The sequence below is a fragment of the Vidua macroura genome, chromosome 1, assembly GCF_024509145.1.
Source record: "Vidua macroura isolate BioBank_ID:100142 chromosome 1, ASM2450914v1, whole genome shotgun sequence".
Classification (NCBI taxonomy): domain Eukaryota; kingdom Metazoa; phylum Chordata; class Aves; order Passeriformes; family Viduidae; genus Vidua; species Vidua macroura.
In genome coordinates, this window is record NC_071571.1 from 125,516,751 (window position 1) to 125,535,865 (window position 19,115).

Sequence of the window (19,115 nt, forward strand, 5' to 3'; positions counted from 1 at the left end):
GAGGTAAGACAGGAGATCAACACTTCTCCTATTTCACTTCTCTACAATGCAATGGGAAGGAGTTGCATTCCACATTTGGTCTTAAAGTCAGTGCTGGACAAAGCCCATCCCTGCTGTACAGTCACAGTCTCTCAATAACTTTCTCTCAGCTGTGTTCATCCCTGGGAAGGCGCTCTACTGCCAGGATGTTCTTGCCTCCTTCCACCCACTCGCCCACCCGAGTCTCTCTGGCAGCTGTGTCTTAGCCTTGCTCCAGCCCTTAGGATATCTCCACCTACCACTTCCTGCCATAAAAACCTTTTAGATTTATACCACATCTGCTCGCTTGGATAATGAGACACCAAATGCTGAGCTGTATCATCTCTCAAAGGCACAGATGGGGGATGGGATGCAGAAGTGGCTTAATGTACCAAGGCAGCTCTTTTTCTGCTTGGGTTCTAGGACATCAGCACACATCGAGAACTAAATCTGTTTCAGCAGCCCTTGAATTCCTTTGATTCATTCCAGCAGCCCCAATAGTACAAAAGAGTCACCACAGTGAACACTCCCTGCACAACAACTTCAGGTGGGAGAGTGTTTCTGACTGTGCTATACAGTGCTCACGATGTGACAGTTCTCTGCTCCCGCTCTGATCCTTCACAATTCTTCAGCTGCTGTGGCCCGGCCTTGATGTGATCCTTAGTCACTGGCAGGGCTCCTATGCTGTTCCCTGGTGCAGAACATGAGAACAGCTCTACTCCAGCCAGGTGTGGAGGTTGCAAAGGCTTGTAAGACAGAAAGAAGCTGGGAGAAGGAGCAGAAAGAGGTGAGCTGTGTAGCTGTGTGGAGATCAGGCTGCAGTCCTTTGGGAGGAGACGTTGCATAGGAAGTTCAGCAAGAAAGAGGAGTGTTCTTCAGACTCCTTGACATCTTTTTTTCTGGAAAATGGAGCGAATTAGTTCAATGCATTGTTATTCAGGAGGTGACTTGTTATGTCTGCTGTATTGCAAGTTATTAAAAATGGAAATACGAAAAATGAAATCAATTTTCCAGACTCACTCCATCAGTGGCTGAAAGGAAACAAATACTTTCACATTCTATTTCTAGCAGGTATGTAATTTAATGTTGCAACACTGTAATGTTTGGGCTGTAAATGCTTCAGGGAACTTGAAAGAAAACTATTTCCATTGGATTTTAAATCACAGAAACCTTTCTATTACTATGAATTTCTCACACAGTACAGAAACGAGCTCTGATGCTTTTAGATTTAGTTCTTCTTTATTTACCTCATAACAGGAGGAAAGGGTTCATAAATACTGAATATTACACCACAAATAATGTCAAAACAATGAATGTTGAGATTCCTAAAGAGAAAAACTGTAGGTTTATGACAGTAGGCAACAGGGACAGAAGAGAGAGACAAAGAGAGAAGGTAATTTATTAAAAGCTGAACATTATACAGAAGCAAATATATGACTATGTTTCTAATAATCTAGCTCTCAGAATCCTTTTGAATCCCTTAAGAATTGTGTGTGGAATGCAATATATGCCAGAGGCCCAAACCAAAGAACGCATACAAATACTTCAAGGAATTAATTGTAAATACTATAAGATTCCTGTGTGTAGTGTAAATTATTGTTACTGCAATTTCAAGGCTCTTTATGCCTGAGATGAATAATAGCAAGTTTGCTATGTTCCCAGAATATAGGAATATAGCTGTGAAATGAGCAACGTCCATCAAAATAAATGGCCTATGAGAATTCTGAGATTCTGCTCCATGGCACGATAAATTGGGGCTTCTTCTCCTTACTTTTACTGGCTTTCTTATACTAAGAAAATCTCATTGCTGACCAAAGTCATGTAGTCTTTTTTCTCCACAAGAGACCAGTGATTATACATTTCCTAACTGCCCTACATTTCTATCTCTTGTTTCCTGGAGATTATTTGTCCCCACCACACCGACCTAATTGTCATCATAAAACTATGCCCTGTTCAGTTTCTGCAAGTAAAAACAAGATCCAAATCTAGGAAAGGGTTCATGGCTGTGAATCCATTAAGGAGACTTCCTCCAGTCCAGAGTTAGTTAAGTAGGATGCTGAGCCTCAAAGATTTAGATGTCTAACTTGTATTTAAAGGTACCTAATTACCTTTAAGAATCTGAGCCTAAGCCCCTTAGCCCCTTGGGGTTAACTTGTGCCTCTCTCCTTAGCATTTCTTACAGCTATTTTGGAGAGATCCCTGTTCAATTTGCTGACATTTGGGATTTCAGGAGGGAACAGGGCTCATTTTGAATCTGTGGTTGCTATACCTTAAAAGCTAAGGTGATTCAAAGGGGTGCTGGTGTCTTTTAAATCCCCAGTGTAAATTTACCTTCTCGTTTCTACTGTCTTTGCACACACTTGAAACCCTTCTACTGTCCCTTCTTCTGCTTTCCTCCTTTTATACACTTCAATACAACACCTTCTTCCATGAGGCCTACACAACACGCTGCTTTCCTCTAAGAAGCAGCAGGCTTTTTCTTCCCTCTCCTCCTTTGCAACATCCTTGCTTTGGAATCCCTCCAGTAAGCTCCTTAAGCACATGGAGTCACAAGTACTTAGCACAGAAGAGAATTACATAAATAATAATAATTAATAGCCCATAAATGGGACCTTAAGGGGCTTCTAATCTTCACATGTGCATGGAAAGCAACTCTCTGAAACTATTTAATTTGGGTGAGAGTTCTTAGCAACAATATAATCATCAAAATATCAAACAAGTTTATACAGTTACATAGCCAAGTAGACTTCTGCACAAGGCAATATCTGTATATAGCTTGGCTGTGGCAGAGCATTGCCCATCCCAGATTCCTGAAGTTGACTTTTAAACAAAGTTTGCAGGGAATGTGTAGGATGTGTTACTCTTCTGTACTACTCACTTGAAACTGGGTGCCAGGTTGGAGGAGTGAATCATTTGGAAGCAGTGGATTTCCTTGAGTTTCCTAGAATAAGACATGACATAATGCATGCAGTTACATAGCACTAGCAAAACCCTGTTGATGCTTGTATTTAATGCTCTTGATTTTTTAAAGTTAAATTATTTCAATAACCCTAGTGTTTGTAAAAACATTTTGTTCTCCATTTTCATGGAAGATTTCAGTATCAAAATTGCAAACAAAATGAAAATAATTAACTGTAATGCTGTGGTTTCTGGTCTTTCTTGTGACTGAAATGTCGGTTATGTGTAGAACAATGGAGATACCCTTGAATGAATAATGATTTTTGTTTCAGACCAATTTGACTACAATGTCATCCTGCCACTGATCAGCAGTGGGACCTTTGAGGAGATACAAAGTGGTGAGTTTTCCATTGAATATGTTATTTTAGTAGAATCTTGAATGGTTGAGAGCGGAGTATTGAACTGCACTTGGAAAAGAGCTGTCCTGGAAACGCACGTTCCCAGTGGCTCAGAAACAGGCCACAGACCCTTTCCCTGGCACAGCGCACGCTTGTGTGCTGGCCACGACTTTCCACTCCTGGCCCTGGGAAGCCACCAGTGTGCTTTCCACAGGGACACAGAATTATCCTGGGGAAAACCAGTCTCCCCCTGGAAAAAACAAGCTGTTGTTGCTAGTCCACCAGGGACGGGGAAAACTGCCGGCTTGGAAAGGGCTGCACTGAGGCGCTCAGCTCCTCTCACAGGCCATTCCCTGAACTTGCGTAATCCTCTGGGGTGACAAACAAAGATTTGCCCCCATCATCTCTCCGTTTCTCGTAAGTTTTCCCTCGCGGCTCGCCGGAGAGGCCTCCGGGGGGGATGTCAGGGCCGGGCCGGGCCGGGCCGCTGCCGCCTCTCCCGCCCAGCAGCGGGAGGGAGGCGCCGGGGCGCCTCAGCGGCCGCTGCCGCCATGGAAACGCGATCCCGCCCGCCGGCTGCCGCGGGGCCGGGGCACAGCGAGCCGGCCCGGGGCTGGCAGAACGCGAGAGAACTTAGCCCCAAACTAAAGAAAGCAGCGCCACGCAGTGCTGGCGTGTCTGCAGGTTTTTTTTTATTTTTTGCTTGGTGGGGTTTTTATGTTGTTTTGTCTGGGTTTTTTTTTTTTTTTTTTTTTCTGTTTGTTTGTTTTGGGGTTTTTTTGGGTTTTTTTCGGGGTGGGGAGGAATCGGCCAAATGTAGTCAGCATTTAGTCACAATTTGTTATATTTATTGAATTTAATTAACATAGGAAAGCGGCAGCGGGCCAAGCTGGCGGGTTTTTTCCCCTGGGTGAAAGGGAATCGAGCGGGGGGAGGCAGCGCTGGGGCGGGCGGGCGGTGACGGGGCTGGAGAGAGGATGAGGCGGGCTAGGGGCGGCTGGAAGGGGCGGGCGGGAGCCCGGGCAGGCAGATGGTGCTGCGAGTCTCCTCCTCCAGTGTCTGGAAAGAGCGGAGTGTGGCGGCTGCAGCTGCGTGGAGGGAGCTGGTGTGCGTGGGGTGGCAGGCACGGGCGCCGGAATGTAAAAACAGGGTTTCTGAGCAAGGCAGAGATACCCAGTGGGTTGAAGGGGAGGGATCTAAAGTGTGCCTGGGAAGTACAAAGGCAGCAGGAGTACTCCTCATCGATTCCTCCCGAGCTTGGAGGAGGGCCCATTACCCCTCGGGGGCCGACTGACCACAGCCGGTGTGGCCCCAGGGACGGCTGCTGGGCACACCTCTGCCTCCATCCCTCTTCATCCCGTGCACTGCCCTCTGCTAATCCTGCCCACAACCAGGGCAAGGAAGCAGAGCAGAAGGTGGAGGGGTTCATCGCTGCTGCAGAGTTGAGGGGAGTGGGATGTCCTCTGCTGATGGAACAGCTGGGCTGGAAACGTGGAGATGCGCCTACAGTTTGCTATTCCTCTGCTGTCAGCAAATAACAGTGAGAAACCATCAAGCTCTTGCACTGCTCATCTGTGTAAAAGATGGCAATTTGCCACTGACAGAGGTTAATCCTCCAGCTCAAATGGCAGAAGGCCGTATTGTGGAATTACAGCATTCATCAAGCCTGCTAATGATCTTGTGGTGACATACATGAATTCTGATGATGGGTGTCCTCTCTTTGCTTTAAATGTGATCTGAAAGATTATGCTGCAGGGCTTGTTCTTAGTTTATCCTCCTCCTGCATGTACTCAGCATGTTGCAGGTTGTAATGGGAGATTGTGTGTTGTTTTCCACAGGGTGCCTCTGTTCCTCAGTACTTGAGGTGGATGTTGCTCTGGGGATGAACTGTAGCTGGGCACTAAGAGGGATGTTATCTGGGTGGCTCCTATTCTTGTTTTGCAAAAACTGGACCATGCAGAGTAAGTGATGTGGGGGAGGCGTGATGGAGCTGGGATGGTCTCAGGAGCAAAATAGTTAAAATGCCGCTTAGCATGCGTGACAGAGCTGCTTACACAACTCTGGGCAGCAGCTTAAACTCCAGCTTGCTGGCCACTGCAGGTATGTGCCCCATTCTCAGATATTCAACCTACATTGTCACAGCTACAGCTGAGATCACCAGACTTCTAGTCCCCCCTCAAAAAATAGCTAAATACTTTGAAAAAGTAAGCAAAAAAAAAAGTTGGAGGTATCTCAGACTGAGAATTCAAAGTACCATGTCCCTTGTTCATGTTCTCTATCAGCCATAAGGTTTAGTTAAATGAAGATTTTCTATCAAAGTTCAGTTCCTTCACGTGACATCTGCCCTTACGCTGTTCCCTGTTCTGTGTGACAGCTACCAACTCCACAAATGTACTAGTGAAACCGTCTGTGGGCTTGCAGTGCAGATGATTTACAGGCCAGCCTTGTAAATGATTGTGTCAGTGCTACACTAACAATATTGTGAGTCCATCATCAGTCAAGTAGTAACACTGGTGTGAAAACTTGGCCCTCTGCTCCTGAAGGTGTCTAACAACATCTACATTAGTGTTGGTGAGGGACTGTGCTCTTTGAGCCCCTGAGGAGCACCAATGAATAATCCTCTATGCAAAACACAGCTGGGGCAACATTTGGCTTAGGAAGATGCACAAACACAGGCAGAACAGAAGAGAAATCAAATTACTGAGCAGGCACTCACCAAGTGGTCACTGGCTGTTCTGCTCACCAATGATGCTAGAATCCCACAGGAAAAAAAACACCTTAGAACATCTCATGTAATTACAGACTGCATCTTCACATAGTTGTGCAAGAGGCACAGTTCTAAACCAGCATTTGACGAAAATAGTAATATCCTTTGAGATATTCTGTTTGCCCAAAAATACCTCTCTTCCCATTTAGACCTGGTCAGGGTGGCTGTTTTTCCATTTCAGCCTGTCGGACTGAGGCACCTGGGAGGGTGCTGCAGGCTGTGAGAAGCATCCTGGAGCCCGAGGAGTGACAGTGAGCTGATTTGGCATTCCAAGTCCTACCTGTTGCTAGGGCTGAATCTCTTCAGCCAGCCCTGGCTGCTGTCTTCATTTCCTTCCCCTGAGCTGTGTGAGTGGAGAAAGGCTGGCTGCATTCCCCGGTAAAAGGCCTTCAGCTCTGGGCTATGTTATTGATTTGCTGGGGGTGACTCTTGCTGGAGGGCTGTGAGAGAACAGGGCAGCTGGGCCCTGTAAGGGGATGGCTTGCCCAGCCAGAGATCAATATGCTTCAGCAAACCAGGGAGCAGGCGCTGGCAAGGCCAGAAGTTTCCTTTGTTCTGTTTGTCTTGTGGAAAAAATAGACAAGCAAATAGGCTTAAGGATTCTGGATACAGAGAAGGGGAAAACCTCCTTATTTACAGAGTAGCACAACCCATCCAGCAGTGACAGTTTTAAACCAAACTGTTTTAAGTTCGTGTATAGTGATAATGTGACTAGTAAGGGTGGAGAATCTAGAGAGTTTAGTGCATGTCTGTTGGGTTCCTTTTGGTTTGAAATAAGGGCAGCTTCAGGGACAAGTGACCAAGTTCCCAAGTCAGTATTTTGTGGTTTTACAATCACACTTTGAAAAATGTTTTCTCATTCCTGTTGCTGTGTGGAAGATCCACCAAAATAGCTCTGAAGATTGCCAACACACCAGGCAAAAGAATAAAATACTACTAATAGCATCTGTTTTGAAGTTTGTATGACATACAATACCAGGAGACAAATAGATTTGAAATGCAAGTGTGTTTTCTATTGTTTTTAATTTGACAGTGACTCCTTAAGAACATAACATTGCCTGCAGAGTTTATTTTACAGTTCACAGTAAGTAAGAGTGAGGCTGCCAGGCAGGATTACTTTGTTTTGGGTTTTCTTTTCTTTTCTTTTCTTTTCTTTTCTTTTCTTTTCTTTTCTTTTCTTTTCTTTTCTTTTCTTTTCTTTTCTTTTCTTTTCTTTTCTTTTCTTTTCTTTTCTTTTCTTTTTTTCTTTCCTTTCCTTTCCTTTCCTTTCCTTTCCTTTCCTTTCCTTTCCTTTCCTTTCCTTTCCTTTCCTTTCCTTTCCTTTCCTTTCCTTTCCTTTCCTTTCCTTCCTTTCCTTTCCTTTCCTTTCCTTTCCTTTCCTTTCCTTTCCTTTCCTTTCCTTTCCTTTCCTTTCCTTTCCTTTCCTTTCCTTTCCTTTCCTTTCCTTTCCTCTCCTCTCCTCTCCTCTCCTCTCCTCTCCTCTCCTCTCCTCTCCTCTCCTCTCCTCTCCTCTCCTCTCCTCTCCTCTCCTCTCCTCTCCCTCTCCTCTCCTCTCCTCTCCTCTCCTCTCCTCTCCTCTCCTCTCCTCTCCTCTCCTCTCCTCTCCTCTCCTCTCCTCTCCTCTCCTCTCCTCTCCTCTCCTCTCCTCTCCTCTCCTCTCCTCTCCTCTCCTCTCCTCTCCTCTCCTCTCCTCTCCTCTCCTCTCCTCTCCTCCTCTCCTCTCCTCTCCTCTCCTCTCTCTTCTTTCTTTTTTCAGTTGCTCCTAAAATCATGGTCTAAAAACTCCTAAAATGCAGATTGAACTCCTGCATGGTTTTGGAAGGACTGGGTCATTGTGTCCCCATAGCACCGCATACTCTGCTCCTCTGTTGCACAGTTGCCTGTAAGTCTGTATTCAAATGAATTGTTTTCATAATGACTTTATTATCTTTTGAGGAGCACTTCCCTTTTTTAATAACTACAATTTAAAAATAATGAGCTAAACAGGGCACAAGTGGTGACTGATGAGTTCATGCTGACAACATGCTTCTTGGGATGGCTTTGGTCCATGCAGCCCATACTTCTCAGTCAGTGCCCAGACACAAGCCAGAAACTGTTCCGGGAGACATCATGGAGACTTGTTTTAGGAGACAAGGAAAATACTGCCACATGGACACAAGCTGGGCAGGGCCACTGGCCTTTAGAGTCAGAGGACAGGCACTAAAACTGTTCAGTGTAATATAGATGTAACTGTGATCAGGTAACTAGAAGAAAAACCAACACAAATTTCAGCTTCATTAAGTACTTAGCTGTCCTGTGTAATGAATCTGTAGAATCTGCTAGGAGGGTCTCAAGCTGGTAGAACATGTAGGGTGCATGAAGCTGCTTGCTTCTATTCTTTATAGAGTATATAGTGATTTAAGTTGAAAAATGCAGATTTCACCAGCACCAGATATATCTGAAGAGTCTTCTTTTTATCAAAAAATGTTTGTTTGTTCTATAGGGTGTGAAGTATAAACTACAAGATAAAGGGAGAAATAAGATGGGTGTAACTTGTGTTTTCTTCTCCTACTACAAGTCTGTAACATCTGGCAGTGAGTGCCTTGTCAGCTAGCCACTTTCATGCCTCAGACGTTACTGCTAAGCCTTCCAGCATTTCTCTCTGAGAGACCAATTGGAAGGAGAAGTCTCCTTCAGCATGTCACTTCAGCTATTCAGCCACTAAACTTAGGGATTTAGCTGTAAAACAACAAAATAAATTCCAACTTCCCTTCTTCTCCCTCCCCAAGCCCCCTGGGTTCTCCTTAAATAATGTCTGTGGTCACTCATTTAGGTTATTTGCAAAGTTTCCACTTACCACAGTAATTTCGTAGGAATGACTGTGTTCCTTCAGTGTTTTGTGATAATAAGAATAGAAATAGGGAATGGAAAAAAAGAGCAGAGGAGAGTAGAGGCCTCACTTAGAACTGCCCTATTACTAAGTAGCCTGAGCAGAGTGTCAGGGAAAAACCAGGCAGTACTTCATCCTGAGCTATCACATCACTTAAAACTGAAAGCAATTATTGACATTTTCACAGGGCTAAGACCACATTTAGGGTTGAATATGTTTGTTCAGCATAAAGTCCGCCTGTGCAGTTAACTTCAAGACATTTAGTTAGTCTGATTCATCTGAAAACAGTAAAGTCCAGTTGAACTGGGAAACAGGGCATGAGGACCCTTTAAGACTGCCTTCCTTAAAAACAAGAAGGTGAATGCAAGCTCTCACTTGTAAAATAATTGTGCCTTAAAATCCCTGAAGTTTTGCTCCTCACTCCTCCTGTTAGGCTGTGTGAATACCCGGGGACTTTAAATCACATAATTTCCCTGGATAAATGAATTGATGACCTGAAGCTTCATCAGAGCATTATCCTTATACCCTGCAGCAGCTGTCTGTAGAAGACCAGGGGGGTCGTGCAGTTAAACCTTTAAAATCAAGTAACAAGCTCACCTGCTACATACATAAGATAGGTCTTTGTTAAGGCAGGGAAAATACAAATGTTAAGGAAAAGATAATATGCGTAAAGTATTGTGTGCAATTTGGGGCACCACAATATAAAGAAGATACAAAGAAGCTGTTCCAGAGCATCCTGAGGAGGGCTAGGATAATGGTCAAGGGCCTTGAGAGGAAGCCATGAGTGGCTGAGGACACTTGGTCTGTTCATTCTGGAGAAGAGGAGACTGAGGGGAGACCTCATTGCAGTTTAGAACTTCATTATGAGGGGAAGAGGAGGGACGGGCACTGATCAATGTTCTCTGTGGTGACCAGTGACAGGACATGAGGGAATGGCCCGAGGCTGTGTCAGAGGAGGTTTAGGATGGATATTAGAAAAAGATTCTTCCCACAGAGAGTGGCTGAGCACTGGAACAGGCTCCCCAAGGAAGTGGTCACAGCACCAAGCTTGACAGAATTCAAGAAGCGTTTGGACAATGCTGTCAGGCACATGGTGTGACTCTAGGGGATGTTCTGTGCAGGACTAGGAATTGGGCTTGATGGTCCCTGTGAGTCCCTTCCAACTCAGGATACTCTATGACTCTATGCATACAATAGTGAAGGAGAGCTTCCAGCACAAAGTTGGATGTGTGTGGAATCAGGATGTAGCAGTCCAGATTTGCACAGATAACATGCTGAATTCACATATACCTTTTTCTTGGGAGTTTCAAATGGCCAAAGGTGCCTCTTGGATTTAGGTAATCAATTTGCAGTGGTACCAGGGTGCTTAAAAGCAGTAATTAGAAGTACAGATTTAGTGTTAAGGCACAAAGAGAAGAGCTAAGAGATTCTGAGTAATAATTCTATTACTCAAAGCAATGCCAGTGTGTGTCCCAGCTCCCATAGCTGTGCACCATTTCAGCAAGAATGGTGTAATGCCACATCCCTGGGAGTGTACAAGGCCAGTTTGGATGGGTTTTCGAGCAATCTGGTCTAGTGGAAGGTGTCCCTGCACAGCAGTGGGGTTGGAATTAAATAGTCTTTAAGGTTCCCTTCCAACCCAAATCATTCTATGATTCTTGAACAACTCCAGCCACTGTGTTGTAAATTGGATTTAAAGGTACTAGACTTTCCTTATCAGCATAGAGGAGGAAAAGCACCCTGGAATATTTATTGATACTACTCTTTATCTTACAAGCAGGGCCATCCTTGGCTTGACCCAAAGAAACTTTCAGTGCTTCAGAAATGAGTTGTCATTGCTTTTGCATTGCTCTTAAGTGGAATGCTTTCTATGCCTGGCCTTATAAGTGTCAAAAGCCTCCAGCCTAAAGTCTACAGCTACATAACTCTCTGTTCCCCCTTTTATTTCAATCTTTTCTCAGAAGCTCAGAGTACAGAAATATGGTTCTGTTTCCCCAAGCAGTTCTAGTAATCAAATATGAAAACAGTAGAAAAATCTGTCTATGATATTAAAGAATATCTTACAGAAAATTTGAGTGGAGTTTTGAATAGCATAGTTTTAAAGCTAATCAGTAGCTAGAAATGCACTTTATCTATGTAACTTCACATGAAAACCACTTCTAAAAGAAAACACCCCTGTTTCTCCTTTTTCTTAATTTCTGGGGTAATTGCAATAGCTTGTATTTTACGTGGTGAAATTAGTGTATTAGGCACTGAATTGAAAGAAACTAAATGATACTTGTGCTTTGTTTATCTTGTTTATTTGCTGACTTCTTTCAGACCGAGTTGATTCCTTCTGTCCTTTACAGAAATCACACTCCTTCACATCATGGACCGAGCCACCAGCCCTTCAGAACAGCCCACATTTTAGGCAGTAACAACCTCTCCATCTCTCTTTTAAACGGCCAGTGGACTGAACTTGTTAAATTCTTTCTGTGGAGTCTCATGACATGTGAAAGGGAGTGCCAAGGAGGCCTGGACATGGTAAAGGGATAAACTACAGTACCCTACATAGCCAACATATATAGATGGTATAACATATAAAGATGGTACAGAATGGCTGAAGAGAGAAAAAACCCAAACCAACAGAAAACTATTTTAAGACCCTTTCAGCAAAGCACTTGTGTGTCTACTTTACCATGCTGGGTTTTGTGGCAGTGCTCTACAGAATTTGTCAGCCAGACCCTTAAAAAATCTTGGCTTCCACCCTACTCACTGACATTGCCATCTAAGCCAAAGATTTCACTGTCTTTCTCTCCTTCACCTGCACTCCCTTGGAAAGTTCCTCCTCTCTCTTCCCTTTACTCCACACAAGGTTCTTGTTAGCTGTCCACTACCTTCTAGCCCTTTACCCTTCTGAGTCTGACCATATCTCTCAGATAATTTTAATATATTTTAGAAACTACTACATTAGAATGCCTCCAGTTTTGAAGCCTCTCTTCTTGTATTTCCCTCAGCTGTACACTAGCAGATCAAAGGAGAAATTGTTGCCAGCTTAAAACATCTCCGCTTCATCTAAGCACAGCTCTTGATGAGCACAGACTGTCCTATCATTTTTCTGTTCCTTCCCTGTGGCTGCTGTCACTACAAGCCCATTTTTAAAATTTTCTTCCTCATCTTGTTCCAAAACCAGGATCCAGCTATTAAGGTATTATGAAGTGCATTAGAACTCAGAAGTTTATCTTTACAGCAGGCCAACAAGCACCAGCCTTTCAAAAAGCAGGGCCAACAAAAGGGTGCTCCAAAGCTTTTCCTCCAAAGCAAACTGAGAATTGTAAATTGTACTAAGATGTGAATTACATTCATATGAATGTCATGTGTAATGAAGAGAAGTGTTCTCAGAGTAATGATTGTGATTACTTGAACAAACAAGATAGGCACCTTGGACATGTAACCCTAGTCCTCTTTATCTGCACCACACCTTTCTCCCTAACACCATACATTGCCTCCCATCTAGACTTAATTCAACACTTTGAATTGTGTTTGATCAGGGACAGATCAAAGAAGTTGTCACCAGACATCTTTGACAGATTTTAGAATGACCTAGTTTTTGATTTAAAACAGAAACTTAAAATGTCTGGTGGCTTGTCCTCAGAGATAGTAGTTTGCTCAGTTTAAAACACAAAATTCCTTGCTTGCTGTAACCTGCTGGGCCAGGATTCTGATATCCTCAGAAATTACATGCACGCTGGCCTTCGCTGTGCTGAACACGTCACCGGAACACTTTCAGTTCTAGTATTTCAACATAATATTTTTATCTCATGTTCAGGATGAAAACTGAAAAAAATTACCCCTAACCCTCAGTGAAATATGTAGAAATGCTCTCATGTGGAAAGTTTTATTTTGAAATCTTCCAATTCAAACTAGTTCATTTTGGCTTTGTTTCACATGGAGATGTATCCTTACGGGTGGTTTTACTGCTTTTCAGTCCTTGGGATCTATATCCGCTCAACATTGTCACAGTTCTCCTCATGCTCTACTCCTGCCAGAAAATAGAATGCAGTGAGGGGAAAAAACCCCACCTTGATAAGAACCACCATCCCAAACTTGTTCCTTGTGTGTTCCAACAAGACATGTTTGAATTAAGATGATAGAGTCATTGATCAAATAATTCATTCTTCTAGGGAAAAAAAAAGTACAACTTCTTCACAGTTGCGTTTTCCTATAAAAATTTGTTTTGGTGCAAGTTTTAAAGCAGCTGTAAAATGTGATATATTGACAATTATCCTCTTATTTATGGACCTTAATGTAGACTAAAGACACCCAGATTCAACTCTTCAAAGTTTTAGTTAGGAAAGAATGTATTCAAATATTTACTGAACAGTACTACTATACATTGGATTAATCTCTACCATAGTTTTCCTAGATGGAAATGTCACTTCCAACTTGATTCTCCCCCAGTGTTGATAATGCCCTCTAGTCAGTGACTACTGTTTGCAGTACAAGCAAAAGGGCTCTGTTGTGAAAGAGCAAAATCAGCTTGGCCACAAATAGTCAACTCAGAATAAAAATAAAGTCCCAGAAGAAGGGCTGAGGTTGAAGAACACCATTCAGAAGATGCAAGAAGCCAAATTAGTCAAAAATAGACCAAATGGCAGGGAAATGTTGGGTGAAATTGAAGAAGAAGTCCTCAATATTGCGTCTTTCACTACATAAACCTGCATTTTCATTTTCTGTCACAAGTCATTAAAAATGTCAATTCCTATTCAGAGAACCTCACTGCTGACTGTATCTCAGTTTCACTTGGAGGTATCACTTTTCTAGTTTGATTTGTCTGTGCCTGTACCTTAAGACAGCTGCACTAAATTTCCCAGTGACATCTGCAGTTAAGATCCCTATAATGAGAATTCAAAAATTCTTCCCATCCGTCTGTCTGAAGAGCTATGGTAGCCAAGTGTTTCCTCTGAAGTCCGCGTGCCCCCTTCTCCCCCACAGCCTTTGTGCCCGTGCTCTGACACAGGCCTGAAGTCAGCAAGTGAACAGTACACACTGCAGGGCCTCCTTTCTGTGCAGGGCCTCCTTTCTGGACTGAGGGACTGCTGTTGCCTGTACACTCTCCCCTTCCCCCTGATGAAACCTGGAGTAATAAGGAGGAGTCAGGGACTCGAGCTCTGTCCAGCTTCCACTTTGGATAATTACAATAGATTTGTCTGTATCCCCTCTGCAGAATTAACTAGATACAGTGCACAATTCACTTCCCACTAGAGCATGCCATGTAGTTTGTTGGGTGATTAAGATACAGTTCAGCAAGAAGATAGTGGATAGCCTTTGTGTGTCTGACGAAAGATAAACAGCATCTGAATAGACTGAGCACAGCCTTGAGTCTTTAGTCTATGAAGAAAGAAAAGCCCTTACATCTGCTTCTGAAACCTGATTCCTGATGAAACATACACCACACACTCTGGATCACACCTTAAGATCAGACGAGAAAAACATCAAAACCCAAGTCAGACCTCTGCAGCTAATGGCTCACAACTTGGGGCTCCTGGTGGCAGGAGGCTGCCCAGGAAGTTCTGACACCCCAGGAAATTCAAGCTGCCAGAATGGCCTTGAGAGAGAGAGCCCTTCTGCTTTGTACTGCTGACACAGTGCAGGCTAAGCAGAGAACCCCAGCAGAAAGGACCCCTATCCTATCTGCCTCTCCTCTGTGGGTGTCAAGCACATCACCACATCAGACAAAGAGCACATTTGCACACACATTTCATCAGTGCTCTGCAAATTCTGGGTCCAGCTCCACCATCTGTCCACATCTTCTTGTTCATGCTGGGAACTAGCAGACTGACCACTCAACACATCTCTCACCCGCCCACTGAGATAACTGTTACCACTGTTACTTTGGTAGCCATAAAAAAACCCAAAAAACATTAAAAAAAACCACCAAAAAACCCAAAAAAACAAACAAAAAAAAACCCACCCAAAAACAAAACAAAACAAAAAAAAACCCACCCCAAAAACCAAAAACAAAACACCCCCCCCCCCAAAAAAAAAAACCAAAAAAAACACAAACCCACACCCAACCAAAAACCCAAAAAAACTCGAACCAAATCAGAGTCAGTCAGGCTTTCTTTCTTTCTGGTGAATCATAAGAGATTTGAATCACCAAGACAAACAATATATTCCTCTCCCAAACGAGAAGCTTTTGAAGTCTTTGAGGGTGGGACATGCAGCCCTGTGAGTCAATTCATGTCAGCTGTGCCCATCCACACCCCCCAGGAGGGCAGCTGCCCTTTGGAGGTCTCAAAGAGCCTCCCCGATCTGTGATGTATCCCCAGCACATAATGCATAATGCTCTCCAACACTTGGTAGCCATTTGTTGGCTTGCTGATGCTAATGCTCTGTGAACTCTTATCAGATGTATTTATTACCACAGTTGTTAATGTTTTGGGAAGCACTGGCTGGCTTGAGTTCAAAGGAGAACCACAAGAACAGAAAATAAGCCCTGAAGGTGCTTATTTCAGGAGTCTGACTAATGCACCTTACTAAAGAGAAAGTTGAAAACACAACTTGGTGAGTGGGTGTTGATACTCACAGCTGCAAAAGGTGTTTTAGTGCAGGGCTTTTCAGTTCTTCAGAGCAAGATCCAGTTTCTTGCTCTCAATCTTAGAATCTTCAGCAATATTTGAAGTATATTCCTGAGACATAAATATAATTAATCACTGGGGCTGAAGTGTGGGGCTTTTGTGATTAATTGTAACTGATCAGCAGGGAACACAGGGGGCATCAATTAACTCGCTGTTGGTAAAAATTTTAAGAGAGAGAAGGCTGAGCTGCATCACTTGAGATGTGATGGTGTGTTGAAGAGAATAGTGCAGGTGAGGATGTGAGGTAGCAACATCCTGAGGTCTCTCTTCTAATGCAATAACATGCAAATAATTTGTGTGTCTACAGTGTAGCCTGTAAGGGTGGCAGTGGAAACATGTTCAAGGTTATATTGTGATCTAAGAATACAAAACAATGAGGTCCCGCATCTTATACTGCTCTGTATTCAAATAAATCCATCTTACTAACAGATTTATTTGAATACAGAGCAGTATAAGAAACAACCATGGTCCCATTTAATTCCAGGGAGGCAGTGCTGCATGTGCAAGAGCTTAAAGCTAAAAAAACCTAAATGCATTTTGTCACTCTCATCTCTTTAGATGCTTTGTTCAGTGCTTGTTAGCACAAAACTCACATGAAGGAAAATGAAATGAAATCACTTGTTGCTCTTCTAGAATCTCAAATAACTCTCTTCTTCACAAGGACGGGCATAGTGAGGCCAGCATGGGTCTGATACTCTGGAGGACATGAAGCCATGGAGAATACAAGCTTGAATTTTCTAGAAGATGTGTTGCTTCATAGAAGATTAATGTAGGTCAGGATGAAAATTACAGTTTAGGTGCTCTCCTAATTCCTTTCAGTGGCTCTTTTTTTCCCCCTAAGCTCTTGGGGTGCTTATTTGTAGGTGCTTGTCAGGAATTCAGTGATCAAGGGAAAGAAGAATTTTTCCATCATGTTCTATGTTTCTTTTAAAATCAAGAGGTTTAATTAACTATATTCATGCTACAAGCTTCTTAAATATTTTGTGGAGTTTGGTGTTTTTTGACACTCCTTATCACATTCATAAGTGTAGAATACATACATGCAGTTGACTGCTTCAGACTATCCAGGCCATTACTTTAATGTTTCTTTTAGAGAAGAAGAACAAAGACAAGATTTCCTTGCCATCCAGGGACAGTGTGATTCATACACTCAAAAGGATTTACCACAGCTAAAATAATATTACTTAAAACCAGTGAGAAGGAGATAAAATGTGCATAGGGCTTCAGGTGTTCTTGCCTGTTATCAGTCCTGTGAGAGAGAGGCTGCTCTGGTGTGTGGGAGCTGCCCTACCCCTGCAGAGGGATGGGCCAGGCTGGGCTGGGCAGCTCTGCTTTGCCTCCTGCTCCCCACCAGAGAAGGCAGCCCTGGCTTGTCCTTGGGAGAAAGAGCATCTTCCCTATTGACTTTCCAGCTGACTCAGCTCTATTCTGACATTTCCAACTATTCTGCTCCACTCCCTGTCATCTCAGGGAATGCTTCAGCCCTGCCAGCAAGCCCAGTCTGCAGGGACAGGGGAAGCAGGGGTCCCAGGAGAGGTTGGTAGAAGGGAGGCAAGGGGATGAACAGAAAAAAGAGGTGGGTTTTTTTGCAGAAGTTAAAAAAAAGAAAGAGTCAAGGGGCTGCCAGCCACAGCTTTGTTTCTTTATTGGACTCTGCTTAGCCTTGCCATGAAGAGCAAACTTAGGCATTCCTCTCTGTAGATTGTGTTCTTTTATTGTGTAAAATTGTAACTGTAACTTGTGCAAAATGAAGACATTAGAAGGAGCTTTCCATTTGCAACATTTTTACTGGGAGTGATGCCTTAAGTTGTAGCTTTCATATTTTTCAGATTCTGTACTGCATTAGTATGTAACTTTGAACTTCATATAAAGTGTTAGCAAGTTCTCTTCACAGTTTAGTTAGACAAAACAATCCTTTTCCTGTCTGAGAACCAAGGACACCATTGCAGCTTTATGCCCAAAAAGTATAAACAACAGTGAATTGAGGAGAGCAATCTAGGAAGATAGGGCTTCATAATCTGAAGCTGTAATTAGACAATTAATCCCAATATATAAATGGACCAAAACTTATAAAAGTGTGAAAACTTGTGACTTGAAGTCCATCTTAGGTGGAGCCATGGCCGGGCTCTTGTACTGCCCAAGGTGTATCCTTTGAAAGCCTTTTTAATAAATACTGACTTTATTCCTTTAGCTCTGTCCAGCCTCTGTTCTAGGCAGCCTCTTTAGGCATCAGGAGCTGAGTCAAGCCTAACTGAGGTAAGCAGAAAGGATTGTGGAAGGACACACAACTTAACTGGAGGTACAATGGGGAAATGAAGTTGAAGTAAATGTACGTTTTTACATATATATGCAGCAGTCACACAATCACTCATATGGCAAGAAGGCATGGATCAAAGAGGAAGAGCCTAGCATGAGATTAAAGGGGGGATAATTGCAAGCAACCAGAAAGTTTTATAATAGAGGTGATAATAATATACAGCAGAGGAAGGAAATGGCAAGGAACAGAAATGAGGATAAAATGCAAATATAAGAGATCCTTTGATCCTTCTGGCTTGCTCCTATATAACAGAATTATTTTATCACCCACTTACTTCATTTCCCTTCCACTTTCATCTTGCTTTCCTCTGATAGCTTTCTAGTTCCCCTGCCCTGACAACATACCCGCTCTGCCTCTCCACATGTCTGGTAGCAGTGCAGTGCAGGATATGTCTTTATCATAAAGTGCTGGTTCTAAATATGAAACATCTTCAGTGAGGGATTGTACTTCTCCTTTTGCTGCTGACTTTGGGAAGCAAAAAAGCTGGCAGGGGGAGGAACGCAGAAAATGAGCACATGTAGTGAGCCAAATAGTCTAAGTTCAGCCTGAAATGCCAAAACCCCTCACCACCATTCTGGGGGAAAACACAAATATTTAAAGAAAAGAGAACCCAAGAAAGAAGCAGCCTAGGAGTGGGATTTTGCAAATATTTTTGAAAATGTCTATTTTTTAATAAAGCTGCAGAAGTAAAAAACATTTTCCTTCCTCCTTCCTCCTGTTTTTCTGTATCCTGTTTAGTTTTATAGGTCAAGAGGTCTGTGACCAGAAGGAAGGAACCAGCCCTTTTCTAAAGAGGATGTCATTTAAGTCTCCAAACAGAAATCTCTGCCCTACAGCACTGTAGAAAGCCTGGTCAGCCCTGGCTAAAAACTCAGGCTAAACTTGGTTACGTGAGTCACCACTTCACTGACTTCATACTGCAGGCACGATGGGAAGCAACCACGGTGATGCTGATAGACACCAGAGCATAGAAGAGGGGGGAAATAATGAGAAGCAAAAATAAAGTGCCAGTTTCTCCTCTACAATGGCTAGAAGGTGTGTTGATGGCCTGAAAAAGACTTAAAAGCATATCTGGCAGTGATTTCTGGGGGTGGCTTGCTCACTGTGCGGGTGTGGGACTTGAAAGCACAGGATCTGCAGCTAGAAGGATTTTGTGTTTGTGTTTGAGTAGCAGTTCCAGCTGTGTGGTAAGATGAAGGCATCCTCGGTGTGCTCTGGTTTCAGAGGG

The 19,115-nt window shown here is 43.3% G+C and overlaps 1 long non-coding RNA gene across 1 annotated transcript; it reads left to right on the forward strand.

Moving 5' to 3' along the window:
• The first annotated feature begins 3,852 nt into the window (after positions 1-3,852).
• Positions 3,853-18,906, forward strand: LOC128803573 (uncharacterized). Its single transcript, XR_008435761.1, has 3 exons — positions 3,853-3,998; positions 17,772-17,826; positions 18,626-18,906. It is a non-coding gene; the product is annotated as an uncharacterized LOC128803573 (long non-coding RNA).
• Positions 18,907-19,115: the final 209 nt, after the last annotated feature.